This window comes from Pithys albifrons, chromosome 7 (assembly GCF_047495875.1).
Source record: "Pithys albifrons albifrons isolate INPA30051 chromosome 7, PitAlb_v1, whole genome shotgun sequence".
NCBI lineage: Eukaryota > Metazoa > Chordata > Aves > Passeriformes > Thamnophilidae > Pithys > Pithys albifrons.
In genome coordinates, this window is record NC_092464.1 from 61691187 (window position 1) to 61707531 (window position 16345).

The 16345-nt window shown below is 50.4% G+C and overlaps 1 protein-coding gene across 6 annotated transcripts in view; it reads left to right on the top strand.

The window, feature by feature from the left end:
- Positions 1-2328: 2328 nt before the first annotated feature.
- Positions 2329-16345, top strand: part of BMP3 (bone morphogenetic protein 3) — a 71764-nt gene continuing 57747 nt past the window's right edge. For 2 of the 6 annotated variants that reach the window (XM_071559848.1, XM_071559850.1), the window contains exons 1-5: positions 2329-2906; positions 3120-3189; positions 3524-3638; positions 3754-5378; positions 15843-15935. The gene's annotated coding sequence lies outside the window, so the exon portion shown is untranslated. The remainder of the gene's footprint in view (positions 2907-3119; positions 3190-3523; positions 3639-3753; positions 5379-15842; positions 15936-16345) is intronic. The other 4 variants (XM_071559852.1, XM_071559849.1, XM_071559853.1 and 1 more) reach the window with 4 other exon arrangements.

Consider the following 16345-nt stretch of genomic DNA (forward strand, 5'->3'; position numbering starts at 1 on the left):
ATCACCTTATACTGCGTCCTGGCCCCACGTAGTATAATGGATGGCTGATCAATAAGGACACCAGGAGTGGGGCAGCTGAGCAACACCCATCCTCCCACCGAGCCCATGTTGGTTCCGTGGAGATGCCCACTAAGCATGGGGGCCATCCAGCTACTGCCCATCCTGGTAGTCCTGGCCTGTCTGCTCCAATGAGCATCAGGGATAGTGAGTAAACCCTGAAACATCAACTGTTTTGCGTTCTTAAGTATCCTTTTATTAAGTTTTAATTATTTTATTCTTTTTGTTCTCTCTTGTGCTGTGTTTAGGTATTTTATCCTGTTTATTCTCTTTTGTTTGTTGGTATTGCAATAAATGCTATTTGTGGTATTTGTCTGACTGTGCTGACCTTGATTCCAGACATGTATCCAGAAGGAACTGATACACCATGTCTTGGGAGTAACATTCTATTGCAGAAGGGAGAGGATTTGGGATGGAGCTGTGGACCTTGGGCACTTGAGAAAAAAATTCCCATTCCCTTTGCTTCCCCCCTTCTTTGTCCACCTGCATCTATCCCTTCTCCTCTCTGTCTTATGACCCCATCTTGGTACCCACCCTCTCTCTTCTTTTCCACATTTGGGGTTGAGTATAAAGTGTTATATGGGGAGTCTGGGGGTGATAAGGTCATGAGCAGCGTCCCAATGTCTCTGGAGTGTGACGATGGGGTGCAGGTGCATGGGGGATGAAGGTGGGGTCCTGTGGGGTCCAGCAAAAACAGGCAGGCTACAGCCCAAATGCCTGAAAACGCGGGGGGGATGGGGGGGGGCGGGGGGGGGGGGGTTGTGTGTGTAAACTAATAAGAAAAATAACGTTTCTCATTTTCCTATATGGTGAATTTCCATATCAGTTTACACCAGAATGGAATTCAAAATAGAGCCCTGTATTTAGGTATTATATACCGGGTTTGGGAATATGAGAAATTGAGGATATAGAAAGGGGGGACGTTGAAAATAGGAGTTTTGTATTTACAAATGAAACAAACTGAAGGCCTTGTCCGTGCGATAAAATGCGCTTGCTGGGCCGGCGACAGCAGCTCCAGCTCTGTGGGTCGGATGTTCTCTCTGTGCCCTGTGCCATGCAATGCGCTCGCTGTGCCGGCAGCAGCAGCAGCTCTAGGTCTGTGTGTGCGGACCTCTCTCCGTGCCCTGTCCGGGCCCAGCCCGGCCGGGCCCTGCGCTGCGCTGGAGTCGCTGCTGCTGCCGCCGCCTGGCGGTGGCCGCCGGTACTGCGCGTGCTTTGGCTCGCGGGCGGCACCTGCCGGCGGAGAGGCGGTACCGCAACCGGAACTTCACGCATGCGCAGCGACTCGACCGGAGCGCCGTGTCACGTGGTAATGAACGGCGGAATGGAAGCACGGAGAGCAACTTGGCAGGGTGTGCTTTGCTTGATCAAGTCTTGCCTCTTTTTTCCTTTTCTTAGCAGAGCTTATCCGTCTTGCCTCGGAAGGAAGGGAATGTGCCGCAATTGTTTTCTTTTTCTGCGCTTATCTGGCTGTGAGTCACTGTGACTGGGACGTGCTACCTGTGTGGGTGTTGTCAGCACTCGGGCGAGGCTTAAAATGTCCCGTAATTCCCGTGTAAGGCAGTTAAATGCCTCCCTGACATCCGATCCCGTCAGATCTCGGATGCTCAGCAGGGTCAGCCCCGGATTAGTACTTGGGTGGGAGACCTCCTGGGAAATGCCGGGTGCTGTAGGTTCCAGTCCTGAGGACTTCACTGGCACTGTCCAACCTCGCTCGGCCGAGGCAGATGAACCTCAGGACTTAAACCGTGGGGTCAGTTCTGCGCACGCTGAGCCTCACTTAAAATCCACTGCGCAGGCTGGAAGGGCACACCCACGTGGGGACAGCCCTTCCCAAATCTTCGTTCCCAAAGCCGAGCCACACACAATTCCCGTGTCCTGAGTGGCGCGGTTTGTACCACACTCAAGATGGCCCAAACAGCGTGCCCCGCCTCTCGCGGCCATTAGAAGACTCCACTCTCAAGATGGCGGCGGGGGCCTGCAACTCGGTTGTTCCGCTTTGCACTCTGTGGTCTTGGAGGTCTGGGCGTCACCTCCGCCTGCACTCAAGATGGCCGCCCGGACTACAATCAAGATGGCATCCGTAGGACCCCTTGGCTCTGATAGGCGGTTACCTGCCTGCCTGATCCCAAACCGGCCCCCGCTCGCAGCGCCATCGCCCCGCGGGGCTTCCCGCCGTGGGCCGGGGCAGTGGCGCGCGCCGGCGGCCCCGGGGGATCGCGGGCTGCAGGCAGGCACCGGCGTGGACAGCCCCGGTCGGGGCCACGGCGCACAGTGGGCGCCGCCAGGGCCCCGCGCCGGGAGCGCGCAGCCACCGTTCGGCCCGGGCCTGCCCCGCCGTGCACACGCTGTCGGCGCTCCATTGCCGCCATGTCCCCGCGAGCGGCACATCGCGACAGAGTCCATGCCCTGCCAGAGCGGCACATCGCGGCACAGGCCGGGCAGGCCCTCGAGGAGGTCCCGGCAGCTCTGCCGCCTCGGCCATGGCCGGCAGCGACCGCAGGGAGGGGATCCGAGAAAGAGTTTTGCTGCCACTGGAAGGAGGACACGGAGAGCGCGACAAGGACGAGCACTTTCTTGCGTGTGCCCTCGGATTCCAGTTCCTCGTGGTTGGTGTGGGCGGCCTCATGTCCGGAGGAAGTAAATCTTGAATTCCCTGTTGAGCCTGGCAGAGACACGGTGGCCGGGACATGGGGGAGAGGCGGCGCTGACTGCGGGGTCTGGAGGGAGAAGTGGCTGAAGCTGCTCGGGGTGTGCTTGTTCCCCACCGTCCCCTCGGCTCCCCGGGACTGCAGGGAATCCCCTTGGCTTTCCCACGGTCTTTGCCGAGCGGTTTCAGGATGGAGCAGGTAGGTGTTGTGTAGCTGGAATTTATTTCTGTTTCAGTCAATGTGTTTCCCCCTACGGTCTGTGATTTAACCCTTCCCACGCCAGGATGGTTGCAGGGGGAGAAAGCAAAGGAAGCCCAGAGCCTGGCCTGGGATGCCTCAGGCCTCTGCCGGGCCCAGAGGTCGCTGCTTGGTGTTCTTGTGTCCGGTGCTGACCCTGCTCTCTGTGTTCAGGGCTTGTTCCTCGCTGTTCCGTTCCCGCCAATGCCGGAGCGAGAGGCAGAAAATGCCCCCGCTGCTGCAGGTGAGCTGTCTGCAGCGCCTCGGGGCGGGGCAGGGCTCGGCCCAGGGGCCTGAGTCCTGTGCAGTGCCCCCAGATTGTCCCCACGCGTCATCCCCGTGCGTGCTGTGCCGCAAAGCAGGTGCAGGTAACCCGGGTACCCCCCAGGTGACCCCAGGGGAAGCCACGGGGGGGCTGCTGAGGGGTTGCTGCTCTTTGGATATCTTTGGCTCTGCCTCGGAATCCGAAAGCCTCTCCCTGTTCAGGAGGACGAGACCAAGGCTGCTCTAAACTGGTTTATTACTGAGTATTTTGGTGCTGAATTAACGCTTTTGGCTTGTTCTGTGTCTATTTGCAGCCTCAGCTGTGTCTTTCCATGGAGCTGGTGAAGTGTTGCTGCTGCTGGGAGAGAAAAATCCTTTGGGAATGTTGGCTACAAACCATAACTCTGGCAGTTTCTCAGGTTTTCCCAGGTAAGAGCAGGTTTTAGGGAAGAAACCTCTGTAGTGAGCAGCCAGAACAGAAGTGTGAAAGCCAGGAGCCTTTGACTTCCACAGTACATTTAATTTTCTTTTTCTGCTCTTTCAGCACAGGGAAAGCCTTTGGCTTGAGTGCAGCTGCGGCAAATCCTTTGGGTGTGTGAGCAGCCCAAGCCAGCTGCCCTGGCCCCGCTGGCCTGTCCGGGCACACCTGGTCCTTCTGGTGGCGTGTTGTAATTCAGAGGGACACATTTCTCTCTTCCTGCCTCTTGGGACCAACTGTCTGGGAAACGGCTTTTTTCCCTACTCCAGTCTGGTCCTACAAGTGTGTGCTGGGACTGGCAGAGAGGAGAGGGGAAGGGCCAAGGGAATTTGGACTAACTGAGCTGTGGGGTTTGGCTGTGCTGAGAGGGACAGAGCAGGCGCTGTGAGTGTGAGGGTGGGTTTGGGGGCTCAGGAGCCCAGGGAGCCGAGCTCTGGGTGTGTCAGCAGCTCTGGCAGTGCCGGAGCTGCCGCAGGGCTGGGGGAGAGCCTTGAGCTGGGCTCAGTGCGGGCACTGCCCGGGGCAGCGTGGGAGTGTTTGGGACTTCTTGGAGGGAAGGGAGGGCTGGATGGAGCCATGGACTTGTGCTCACGTGTTTTACAATCCCTTTTTATTTCTGCAATGACTTTGAAGTTATTGCTTTCAAAATCAACTGAATTTGACAATTTGAATTTGAGAGGAAATGGTGTGAAATAAGTGCATGGAGACTGTGTGGAATCATACTGGAATCCCAGAGTGGGTTAGGTTGGGAGGGACCTTTGCGGATCATCTCGTTCCTCCCTCTGCCATGAGCAGGGACACCTGCCAGTAGCCCAGGTTGCTCCAACCCCATTCTGCCTGGCCTTGGATACTGCCAGGGATGGGGCAACCACAGCCTCTGTGAACAACCTGTGCCAGGGCCTTCCCTTCCTCACAGGGAAGAATTTCTTCCTAATATGCAGTATTTCTCTTTTTTTCCCCCAGGAAGTAGGGTGTGACAGGCAAATTGGCTCCAAGAAGGCTGAGGATCAGTGTGGGGTCTGCAGCGGGGACGATTCCTGCTGCTGGATTGGGAAAGGGACCTTCATCTCCATCCACAGAAAGCTGGGAAAGAATAGCAGCTATCTGGAGTTGCTGTGGATTCTGGTATTCCTGTCCGCGGACAGAGGGTCATACCCAGAATCACTCAAACCTGGAGAACAATCGCCTTTACGCCATCCCTTGAGCCCCCTGGGGCAGGCTGCCACTCATGCACCCCTGGTAATAGGTGGACGTGGAAGTAATGGAGGTGTTTAGGGACACTGATTGTATTTCCCTAACTTTGGCTATCTGGTCATTAAAAAGAGAACAAGACTGCGGGAATCCTTTGCCCTTGGGAACTTGTGGTGCTCAGGATTAAATTTTGGATTTATAATGTTAAAATTGTGGGCGAGAGCGAGGGGCGGTGGCTGAACAAGTGACAGCGGCGGCGCCGGGCGGGGCGGGCCCGGGGGTCATACCCGCGGGACTCTTCCGCGCCCCACGCGGCCCGTCCCGGCGCGCCCTGAAGGCCGTCCTTGGGTGCTGCAGCCGCCCCGCCCCTTCTGGCGCTCCCGCGGCTCCCGTGACGGGACTCCGGCTCGGGCCTGTTTTGGGCGGGAATTGCCTTTACTCTCTTTTGCCCAATCCAGGAGCGGCTCTGGAGCGCGGAATTTGCCGGGTGCGGGTGCCAGGTAAGCGCGGCGGGGCCCGGGGCTGCTTCTCTCGGGATTTGGCGGCGGCCGGAGTCTCCCTGGGCTTCGTGGGAGGAGCTGGGGCTTGGCTCCCTGGGACTTTCGGGGGTTTTTTTTCTGTTTTCGAACACTGGAGCTGGGCAGAAAAAGCTTTGCACACATTTGCCACCTCCACGGGAGGCATAAATGCGCGCGGAGCGGAAGAAGGGGATGCGAGGGGTCCATCAGGATCGAGGGAGCCCGGCTGGAGCTTTGGCCAGGGGAGGGTGGCCGAAATCCCGCAAAACCCACACCCCAAACAACCCCAGACTAGTCCCAAAACCCGGAGCCCTGCTCCCCGCGCTCGCGCCGGGCCCACCCCTCCTCGCGCCAGTCCTGACCCACGCCAGCGCCTCTTCCCGTGCCCCGCTCCCCTTGATAGCAGCGGGACAGCGGCGGTCGCAGAGGATGCTGTGGAACCGGCGGCACCCGGAGGTATGTGAGGGCGCCCGACGGGAGGGCTTTGGGGGCTTGCGGTGGCGAGTCGCAGTTCGGCTCCCGACGGTGGGCGGGCTCGCTGTGGAGTGTTCTGTGCCCGTTTTTTTGAGGGGGCTCTTCGGTAACTGCCTTCTCCTCGGGAAGTGAATCGTTCTGCGACTTTTCCTGTCCCCGGGAGGGAGCCCAGACCTTACGGACGGATCCTCCTGCGCAGGGCTGCGGTCCATCCATAGCGGTTGGTGGTGAGGCAGCGGCGGGCATCGGGGTGGGCGCGGCGGAGGTGGTCGCGTCTGGGTCGGCAGGACAAGAGCCGCCGAGCCGGCGGTCAGCCGGATCGGGGAGACGCGGCCCTAACCTGCCCTCCTTCCCCGGGCTCAGCGCTGTGTTTTGACGTGTTGGCTGTTGAAGCGCAGCCGAGAGACCTGCCCGGAGGTGTGAGGTGACCTGAGAAAAGGGAGATGGCTCGGGTGGCTAAGGGCAGCTTTCTGCTGTTGCTGGGCCGGTTTTTAACAAAAAACGGAACGAGGTTTTGTTCATTGCTTACGGAGCACGACTTTGGGCCCGAATCATTCCCAGGGCTGTGTCTGGTTGAAAAGGTGCATCACAGCAACATTCAAAGGGTCGCAAATGCTGGAATTTGTGTCTTTAAAATGGTTGCTTGGTAGAAACTCTTTCGGAGAGAAGAATCCCCGCAGGTGTTCTGTGCCACAGTGGGAGGACAGGCGGGATCGCTTTCAGCTGTGCTCTCAGATAGCAGCCACCCGGCTCCAGCTGGGAGGGTGGGAGCGGCGCGCGGCTTTCTAGGCGTGCGCCAGGTGGAGGGAGCCCCTTATTGCCGTCCCCCGTGTCCCGTGGATGACCGAGCCTATCGGTCCATTCCTCGCGGTCCTGGGACTGCGGAGGGGGAAGCTGGGTTGTGCTGGCCGGGGGGAGTTCGAGGGGCCGGCGGCCCCCCACTTAAGTGCCCACCTGCCCGCGGGCGCGCTCTCCAATGCCCGCGTCATCCTTTGGGAGCCGCAGCCCGGGACTGTGCGTTTTCCACCGCTGCAGGCTCCTGGCGTTGATGGTTGCAGGACAGGGAGCATAGGTACGGAAAAGGGGCGGCACGTGGGAAGAGAGAGTATTTCGCTGAGTATGTTGTTACAAGCGACTAGGTGGATTATTTTTTTGTGGATATTGTTACAAGAGATCTGGGTTTGTGTTTGCAGTGTGCTACTGTTACTAGGTGTCTGGTCCTTTATGTGTTGCTGTGGTCGTTGTTACAAGGTATCTGGTCCTTTGTGAGGCATGTTTTCTTGTGGGTGCTGTTACAAGGTAAATGCCAGATGTTTTAGTTTCGTTTCCAAGAGCCTTTGAGGGGAAAGCTGTCATATTCCCCAAAAGTCTCCGACAAGGGCACTTCAAGGAGTGCATATGCAGTGTTTGGATTTAGTCTTTTGTTTTAACTTTTGCTCTCTGTTTTACTTGTCGTGGCATGCGCTCGCCATGAAAATTCACTCTGCCCTGACAATTCCATGCTTTGCTGTAAAATTTTATCTCGTGTCTTGGCTGGTTCTCACTGCTTTTTTATTCTTGCCCTTTCTCCCTTCAGTTTCACTTGCTGTAAGTCTTAAATTTTTTTTAGAACACTTAATTTGTCAACGTGGTTGGTGAACACTAGAACCAATGAGAAGCCTCGTTCTGTGGTGGTTTTCCCTGTTTGTGCCATAGTGAGATTATCATGGAATAATTTAATAGCATGTATTACCCACTTTTGGTAGTGTTTGTGGGTCAGGAATACGTGTGCTGTGTAGTTCAGCAATTGCTATCTCTCACGTACAATTGTGTTTCAAACTTCTAGTTCAGGCATAAGTTGACTTTTTTTTAAAATGTTAATATGATCATAGAATCCCACAATGCTTTGGGTTGGAAGAACCTTAAAGATCAGCTTGTTCCAACTCTCTGCCAAGGGCAAGGACACTTTCCACTAGACCAGGTTGCTCCAAGCCCCTCCAACCCGGCCCTCATACACTTTCAGGGATGTGGCAGAGCTCTCAGGGTAGCTGTGTGTCTTCTGGAAGCCTCAGGTGGGATTTCTGCCCTCCTGTCCCACTTTGGTTGGTTTTTTTTGTTCCCCATCGGTTTGTAAGTGCAGGTGTCACCCTGGCCCACAGAGTTAACTTAAATCTGATGAGTTGCTGAACTCACAGGTTTAATGACCATTATCAGCCTGATTTTTTCAGTTTAGCTAATTACCCAAACCTCTGCCTGAGGACATGCAGCTGCCGGCGCTGCTGAGGGATGTGCTAGCAGAAAGAGATCTGGGGCTTTCCGTGAGCAGCAAAAGCACTCTCGAGTTGCATTCGGCCGTGCAGGTCTCGGTTTGCTGTGATTGCTGGCATGGTTTCTGCAGGAGGGAGAAAACTCCATGAGCAGATGCTTTTGGGATTTATGCTTTGCTGCTTCAAGGAGGAGCATCCAGAGAGAGGCGGGGTCCCAACATACGTTAGTCAGTTGCTAAGTGATCTCTTGTTTTCTCTTGGTGAAACAAACTTATGTGTAATGGTTTGGAAATATCTTTGTGGGGTTTATATTTATCCCAATAGGATCTCGTGGCCGCATCTGCTACGGATATGCCTTGCGGAACCATGCTCACCTCTGGTCTTGAATAGCATCAGCTTCGAGCACTAAAATAAACCAAAGGCCTGGGCTTCCTTTGGGCTCCCTGGTGACCCAGTAGCCGTTGTATGTGGCTGCTGTGCTTGCTGTTAGCTTCCCTAATTCCCATTTTCTTTGTGGGGTTCACCCGGGGCAACCGATCAGCAAGGCAGGGTTCAGGAGGTGAGCACAATGGTGGGGATCCTTCTTAGGACGCTTCTTTGGTTTTGTAGTTGTGGTTTGAACATAATAGGGTTCATGAGCTGAGCCTCATCCTTTGTGTGCAGGAAGGCTTCTCTTGATCAATATTTGAACTATACGCTGCAGGGTAGCTACATATTGCACATCTTGCAAAGCTGCTTAGAACCATAGGCCAATATTTTCTCTCCTCTGGTTGTGTGGGTTCTTTTGCATCTTCATCTATGCCTTTGGAATGTCTCTGGCTCAGTCAAATAGCATTATCATGTAAGGCATTGGCTTCGAAGGAGCGGTGGCACTTCCTTTGCAAATGGTAAAAATGAATGTGTGTTGCAGGCATTCGATTTGGGAGGGTTGGAAGCAGTGCTTTTATTTCCCCTTTGGGACTCTGGGTGAAGTAGTCTGAAACTTTTCTGGTAATAGTGTCCCATCTGAAGTTGAAGCAAGGTTCATGGGGAAAATAATCAGAAGTAAGAGTAGTTCCTTTAAAATACTTTGTGCTTTCCCCAGGTAAAAAAGAAAAGGGGAGGCACTGTCACATCGTTTGTTTTGGGTAAGAACAAAGAAATGGGATAATAAAAACTGGTGAATTGCAGAGTCTGAGAGACAGACAGACAGAAGCACAACATGCTGTGCGTTCATTGTGACAGGGATGTCCGTGGGTTTCTTTGTGTTTGGAAATGAAGGCACTTGAGGCCAGGCTTCTGTTCTATTTTCTCTGACAGAGGCAAAGTGAAAATAATATTTTGTTTTTATTTTCATTAACCAATCTCTAAATGAGCTCACAATTGCTTTTGCTTTTTGTTGTCCCTTCTATTTCCAGTCCTGCTCCCCTGCTGCCTGCCTGGAGTGGGTGCCTCTGGTACTGTCCCGGTCACTGATGCGGTTTCTGCACATCAGTGCAGGGGGTTTTCCTGAGGGCCCTTGCAGCCCAAAACATTCCGTGACTCGATGCTGAGTTGTCTCCACCCAGTGGAGCCTGCGGTGGCAGAGGGGCACTGGGTGGAACGGGAAGGATGTTCAGGATGAGAGATCCGGTATCCCTGTGACTCAGGGTTTGCTGCCTTACCCGGTGTCACCGGTACAGGTTGCCCTCCACCAAGGATCTGCATCCCGTGTGTCGCCTCTGCCGAGTAGGGTGACCAGAAACCTGGATTTCAGTTCCATTGGCCGGAGGAGAGAATGAGGCTCGGTGCCAGCCATCCAGGGGGCATTGGACAGGTGTTACCATCTCCTCTTTTACCTTTTACTTGATGTGATTCTCCCTTGACCGGAGAAGGCATAAAATGAAGCAGGAGGGGAAGCTTGTTTCGTTTATGTGAGCTCCAGGCCTGAGACAGCTGCAGAGCAGTTTGTTTTCAAATATTCGTACCTAACATGGTCAATTTCAATCTCTGTCGGACACTTTTGCATCATTTTGTGCTGCCCCTCCTTTGCTTCTTTATCTGGGAGGTGTGGGCTCAGAAACATCTGCCTACTTGGATGGGTTTTTACCTGTATAAAATTGTTTTTCTTAGATAAACAATCAGGTCCAATGAAAACATATTTTGTTTACAAACCATATAGAAGCAGGCATTCTGGTACAGTAGTTAAGGGGATGCTTTGTGGAAGATGCCAGGAGGTGAATTAGTTGGTTCAGCTGGAGGATTGGGCTAGCTGGTGGCATCAGTGCACAGTGCTGATAATCCCGGACTCTTTTGTTCTGGTGCTTAAAGCTTTGTGCTGTTATCTGTTGTCTTGCCCCTATGCCTGCTTCTCAGTTCACCATTCGTTAAACTCGTCCCTGAAATAGCAACTTTGAGCAGTTTTTGATAATTCTGAGTGTTATGTTGATAACATTCTTAACTCAAGACAATATTAAAAATATTTTTTAAGAGGCTTATATGTTGCATTTGAGTGGCTTTGTACTCTGGGCAGTGGATTTGTTAGAGTGGCAGAAATGCTTTTCCACCTGCCAGCACGTTGCAGTAATCAACAGGCCTTGCGTAAGAATTAGCTGAATTTTTTTGCTTTTTCTTTTTTTTTCTTGTAGGTAGTTTGGGGACAATATTTGGGGTAAATAAAGGAAATGTGTTTAAGCATTTCCTTTTTGGGGGAGTGGCTTGTTGTTTTGTTATGAATCCTCAAGCAAATGAAACCGGAGTCTGAGAAGTGGATTTGCCTGTGGGTTCTTGCAGTTTATAATCTGTTGGATCAGGTTTCTTTTGGACAAGGAAAGGGTGAAGCTAAGATGAGCTAAAGGCCTTCAAGAGACCAACGGTTTCAAACGAATTGGATATCTATTTCCTTTTCATGTAGTTTTGCCTAAGGCAGGGATACTGCAGTGTCTGCATCTTCCAGCTTCTTCCAGCAAAGCTGCCATCCTGAAGCACCAGACTGGTGTTGTGTGTAAAGTGAAAACCAAAGCAGCTTTCCTCTGCAGTACATCAAGGATTGCAATCTTGCACCAGGCAGTTGTTCTGAGCTGAAATATTTCCCTGTACCAAAGCCGAGGGAGAGTCACTGGCCCATGCAAGAGACTAGACAGGATTTTCTGCCTGCCCTCTCCAATGCAGCGAGTGGCAGATTGGGAACGAGATCTTGTCAGGGCTCAGCCACGGTGAGGCAGTGGCTTTGACAAACACACCAGCAGCAGCTAAACTTCTGCCAAGGCTGCTTTCCTAAGAGTTTCGATGTCTTGTCTGCACAAATCCCAAATGTGGTTGGAGTGCCGATGAGGTTGAGGCTGGCAGGGCCCTTAGTGTTCTGTGTTGAGAGGGTTGGATGGCATGTCGGCACATGCGTTGTACAGGAGCTGGCACCCACCTGTGCCACATCCTTGCCAAGTTTTAGTAGCCATTGTCACTCGGTTCCCATGCCACCATTAGACCTATTCAGAGGTTCCCACTGTTGCTCCAACCCCTCCCCGCCCCAAAGCAGGCTGCCAGCTTGCAAGAGTTTTTTTATTTTCCCTTCTGTTTTTCTTCGCTCCGAAGTGACATCATGCTTAGTAGTCTTTTTCCTGGTCACTGTATTTTGGCAACGACATAAGGGAGCGGACCATGACAGGCTGTTTTCCTCAAGCAAGGGGATGGGAGCACATGCCCACAGTAGGGCCCCTTTCTGACTCTACTTTGTGATGCAGGGCATGTGGTTAGAGAATTGTTATTGGATCCCTGGTCAGTCCAAGGAAAAATTGTTTTATTGCCTTGCCAAAAACTGTTCCAACAGCTGTAGACTTCCACCTCCCTTTTAAGAATAAGGATGTAGTGAGAGCAAGAAGACAATTGATGGGATTTGAAGCCACTTGCTGTATTTTGTTCAGATAAGATTGCACAGAACTTGTGTAATGGGTGTGTTTTCTAGGAGAAAATATTCCATTGTAGTAGAATGGTTTCCATAGACATTAATTGAGATCCTGTATACATGCCACATGCTAACAATAGACTTGGACTCTGTAAGTCCTCACACAGACTTGGTTAAGTGTTTGAGTTAATTGACTGCTTGAAGTAAGCACGTGTGTGGCGAATCACAGTGTGGTCTGCGAGTCAGTGTTTTTCGAGAGAAGAGGGTCCTGTCTAAAAGGTATCAAACAGAGTATACTGTTTGATTGCTACGTCTGGCATCCGTGGCTCCAGAAATTCACAGCTGCAGTTCCTGGAATGGTGGTGGGCCACTGCTGCAGCTTGAGAGGGCTGTTGGGCAGGTGCCTGGGAACGGGTCATATCCAGGCTGCAGTGTAGGTGACACGAGCAGGAGATTGCAACGTTTGGGATTTCCTTAAAACTTGACATGTTTCTTAGCTTTTCTCCCGTGATTGGGAGCATCTTTCGTAACTTATGACCTGTGTTATGTTGTGGGGTTACTTTGGATTTGTTTTTCTAGGTAAAATCAGAACTGTGGGCTTACCACATGAAAGATTAAAGAGGTTTTAACAAAAGTTGGAGAGAGTTGTCTAATTTTTCAGTCAGGGCATCCAAGCTGTCAGTGCGCAAAGGTGAAGGGTTTTTATTTGCAAAGGGATTAAATAACATTTGTTGTTGATTGGATCATTTTAGCATTCTTAAAAAAATAATGAAATACTTCTGAAGGACAAAATAAGTATTGTATCACATTTATATTTGCTAATCTGCCATCTGGAAGTAATTCAAGTATTTGGGGTTTAAACCTATCCTGAAAATGATACTCTCTGTCTGCCCTCTTTAGTATACTGCTCTTTATACCTTAGAGAGTTTAGTATACTGCTCTTTATACCTTAGAGAGTAGACTTACTTGAGTCATTCTCCACAGAAACTAGCAGACTGAAATCACCTGAATTACAGGAAGGTGTTTTAGATAGTTGAGTTTTTGAAAAGAAAAAACCCAACACCAGAACCAAAGCACTAAGGTTTTTTTTCTGTGTCTTTTTTGGTTTTACTCTGTATTGGAGCCACACCTTTAAATCATGACATTGAAGCATTCTAGAAGCAATGTTAATTAGATTTTGCACTCACTAATGAGATTTTCAGGCCCAAGTTTTTCAATTGTTGTGTTAATACAGCACCAGAGGTCGAGTTCATTGTGGGTCCAAGCTAGCAGCAGCTTCTGGGCATCTGTTGCTCATTCCTGGGTGCTAAATCAGGCCTTTTGGACAGACAGTGCACCTCAAACCACAAGACTTGTTTAAACCCCGCCCTCTATTTTATAAATATATAGGACAGGTAAACATTGTCTTGTTGTTGTACTGCAGAAGGAAATTGAGGGGGTTAACAAAATATTGTCATTGCAGTTGGAATATTCAAGGATCTTGGTGTGACAGTTCTTAGGGATGAATCCTGCGCACATAAATCTATGGTACTGTAGTGCAGGACAGAACAAAGTGGTGTCTGAGGGACAGGGTCTGATGGAATTTAGAGCCATTCCAGCCCAGGACAGCTGTATGACCTGACTCGCTGTGTGACTTGGGGCTTCTGCCTCCTTCTAGAACCACAAAACTGTTTGGTTCTGACTGAGCTGCATTTTTGGGCCTTTGGGAAAAAGGATTTGAAAGTCCCCCATGCAGTGAAGCCACTTGTGCCAAGGGGATCTTGGACATGGTGTGTTTTTGAGAACTCCAGGTGCCTTTTAGTGAAATGACTCGTGGGGCTCGGAGTGTGTAGCAATGCATTTGTGATGTCAGAGCGTTGAAGTGTCTCATCTCTGACCACATGGCCCTTGCTTGTTCAGTGTGTTGCAAGGCAGGGGAGTCAGTTTGCAAGGCAGCACAGGACTGTGTGTCAGTGCAGGGTGGCCCTGGAGCTGCTGAGAGAAGAGGCTGCTGGCCTGTGCTGGGAGACCCAGCCCTCTGAGCTTTGGGTGCCCCTGGGCTGTGCAGGTGTGACTCTGGGGCAGGGGAAGGAAGGCCTGGTTTGGAGGGACATAGGAGCAGAGACACTTCACGCTGGCAGCTGGCTTTGTGTGTTGCTGGTGTTCGGAGAGCTCAAGCAGATCAATTTGATTTGTGTGAGGTAATTTTACACCTGAGCAGAGCTGGGGGAGACGGGAATTGGAAGGGGGGAGTAGGAGTTGGGATAAGCCCAGATTTAAACTGTGATGGGTGTTAATACAGGAACAGGTATTTTTCCTTTAAACTTTCAAAGTGAAATCTTAGCTCTGCGTTCCATGGATTCTGTTTTGTTAGTTTCGACTTAATATTTATGTTTCATTACTTTATACTTATTATCAAACTGTAAGTTACACTGTTTCCCACTACTAGAATGGGAGGGACTTTTAAATCCTGACGTATTTCTGTTGTTCTCCTTTTTCCTTTACAAGCTTGTGTTTTTCCTTCCTTTTTCAATGGCTGCTTTATTAGCTGTCACAAGGGAGGGCTTGACTCCTTACAAGGTGTCTTACAAGTTGGTGGTCATTCTGCGTTTTCTAAAGATGTATAAATTGTGGTGCTAAAAAGCATATTTCCCCCCCCTAAAAGCTTTCCCTGAGGACTGTCAGTACATGTATTTTGTATTTGATCGTGTAGCCAAATGTACTAAGAATTTTATTTTGAAAGCAAATACTTGTAGTTTTCTGCTAAGTCTGTTCCACTTCTGAGTACCACATTTTTACCTGAAAATGTTAATTCTCTGTCCTACAGATTGTTGCAAATTTTACCCCCAAATTTTCCCTACCTGTCCACTGCTCAAAATATTTTTACCTCAAAATGTTTGTTCTTTGACCTACAGATTAACTTGTGTTTTATGCCCAAAATGTTCTGTCCCCTATCAATTGCCTAGATTTTTAAATTATAAAATGAAATGCCCCTAAGACAAACGATCCAAAGCTGGAAGCAAGGCAAGAGGCAGAGAGGGAAATCCAAAAAGAGTGACGGGAAGGATTTTCTCCCAGGCTTGGAAGAAACATCCTTTGGCCAAAGGGAGGTGATTTGGGATGGAGCTGTCGAGTTTGGGCAGGTGAGAAAAGAAAACCGAACCAAGTAAGAGTCGAACAGCATGTTCTGGTGCTTCAGGGGGCTCCAGGAGTGCTGAGAGGAGGACTTTGACCAGGGCAGCCCCCAAAGCCCACACCCAGAACAATCCCTCACTCCGCCCCTCTCACCAAACATAAGTATCGGTGCCAGGAAGAGTATGCTGTGCACCAGCCTGTTTTAAATGGAAATTGCCCTTTTGAATTGGTTTGTGTTCAAATCCAGCAGCAAGAGCAGGTTCCAGGTAACCATGGGAAGGGCGCTGCAGGGTCTGGAGACTCCTGCTCCTGGGGACTGGGCACAGGCATGTCTCTCTGGGCAGCTCTAGGAATGCGCAGTAGTCCATTTTTTTGGTTGTTGTCTGTAAACCAATGTATTAAATCTGTTCAAGTTTGTATTGGTACACTATGAAAATTTGGTGTTCTTGTGTACATGGGACTTCGGCCAGACTTTCAGAGATGTAAAGTAAGCACTTAAATTGCTCTGGATACGTAATGGAAGATGTGTGTTAGTACGAGTCAGCTTTGGATAAGCTGCTGTTATATTGTAGATCTGTAGCAGCGATAAGTCTTAAAAAGTGGTTTAAGTGTTTGTAAAAGCAAAACAGGGAATAGATGAATGAGCTTCAGTAGGTTGAGTGTCTCCTTATATTTACAGACAGCTTAATCCAACAGTGAACCCAAAGCCTGTTGCAATATTTAATACGAATAATTGTACCATTTTTTCTCTAGGTCCCTGACAAGCCTGAGACAAGAACTGAACAACAACTTGTTGTGTGCCCTGACAGAGAGGGAGAGGCAGCAAATTGTACTGGAAGAGTTTCCGTGAGTATCTGTGACAGTGCGATTTTCTTAACATGTTAAGAATGAATCTGAATAGGAAAATACAATATTTTACAGGAAAACCTCAGGTGAAACACATGACAAAGATTATTTGATTAAAGAGTTCTTGAAAGCTAGCAATATGTTGATGTTAATTGTTTTTTCTACAAGCAAAGCATCTGTAAACACTCTGCAGAGGACTATGAAAGGTAAGTGACAAGAAGCAAAACATTTAGTGATGTGTTTTGGTTTCACAAGGAGTTTTAGATTCCTGTCTTGCAAAATGCATTGCCAAAATGTGTGTGCTTTCAATAGAGGAAGATCCAGCTGGAGCATTGAGAGGTTTCTTTGAAATTTGTTAACAGTAGTGATCTTGGAGTTTTCCTGCTCAAAGTGTTGAAGGGGTGATTGAG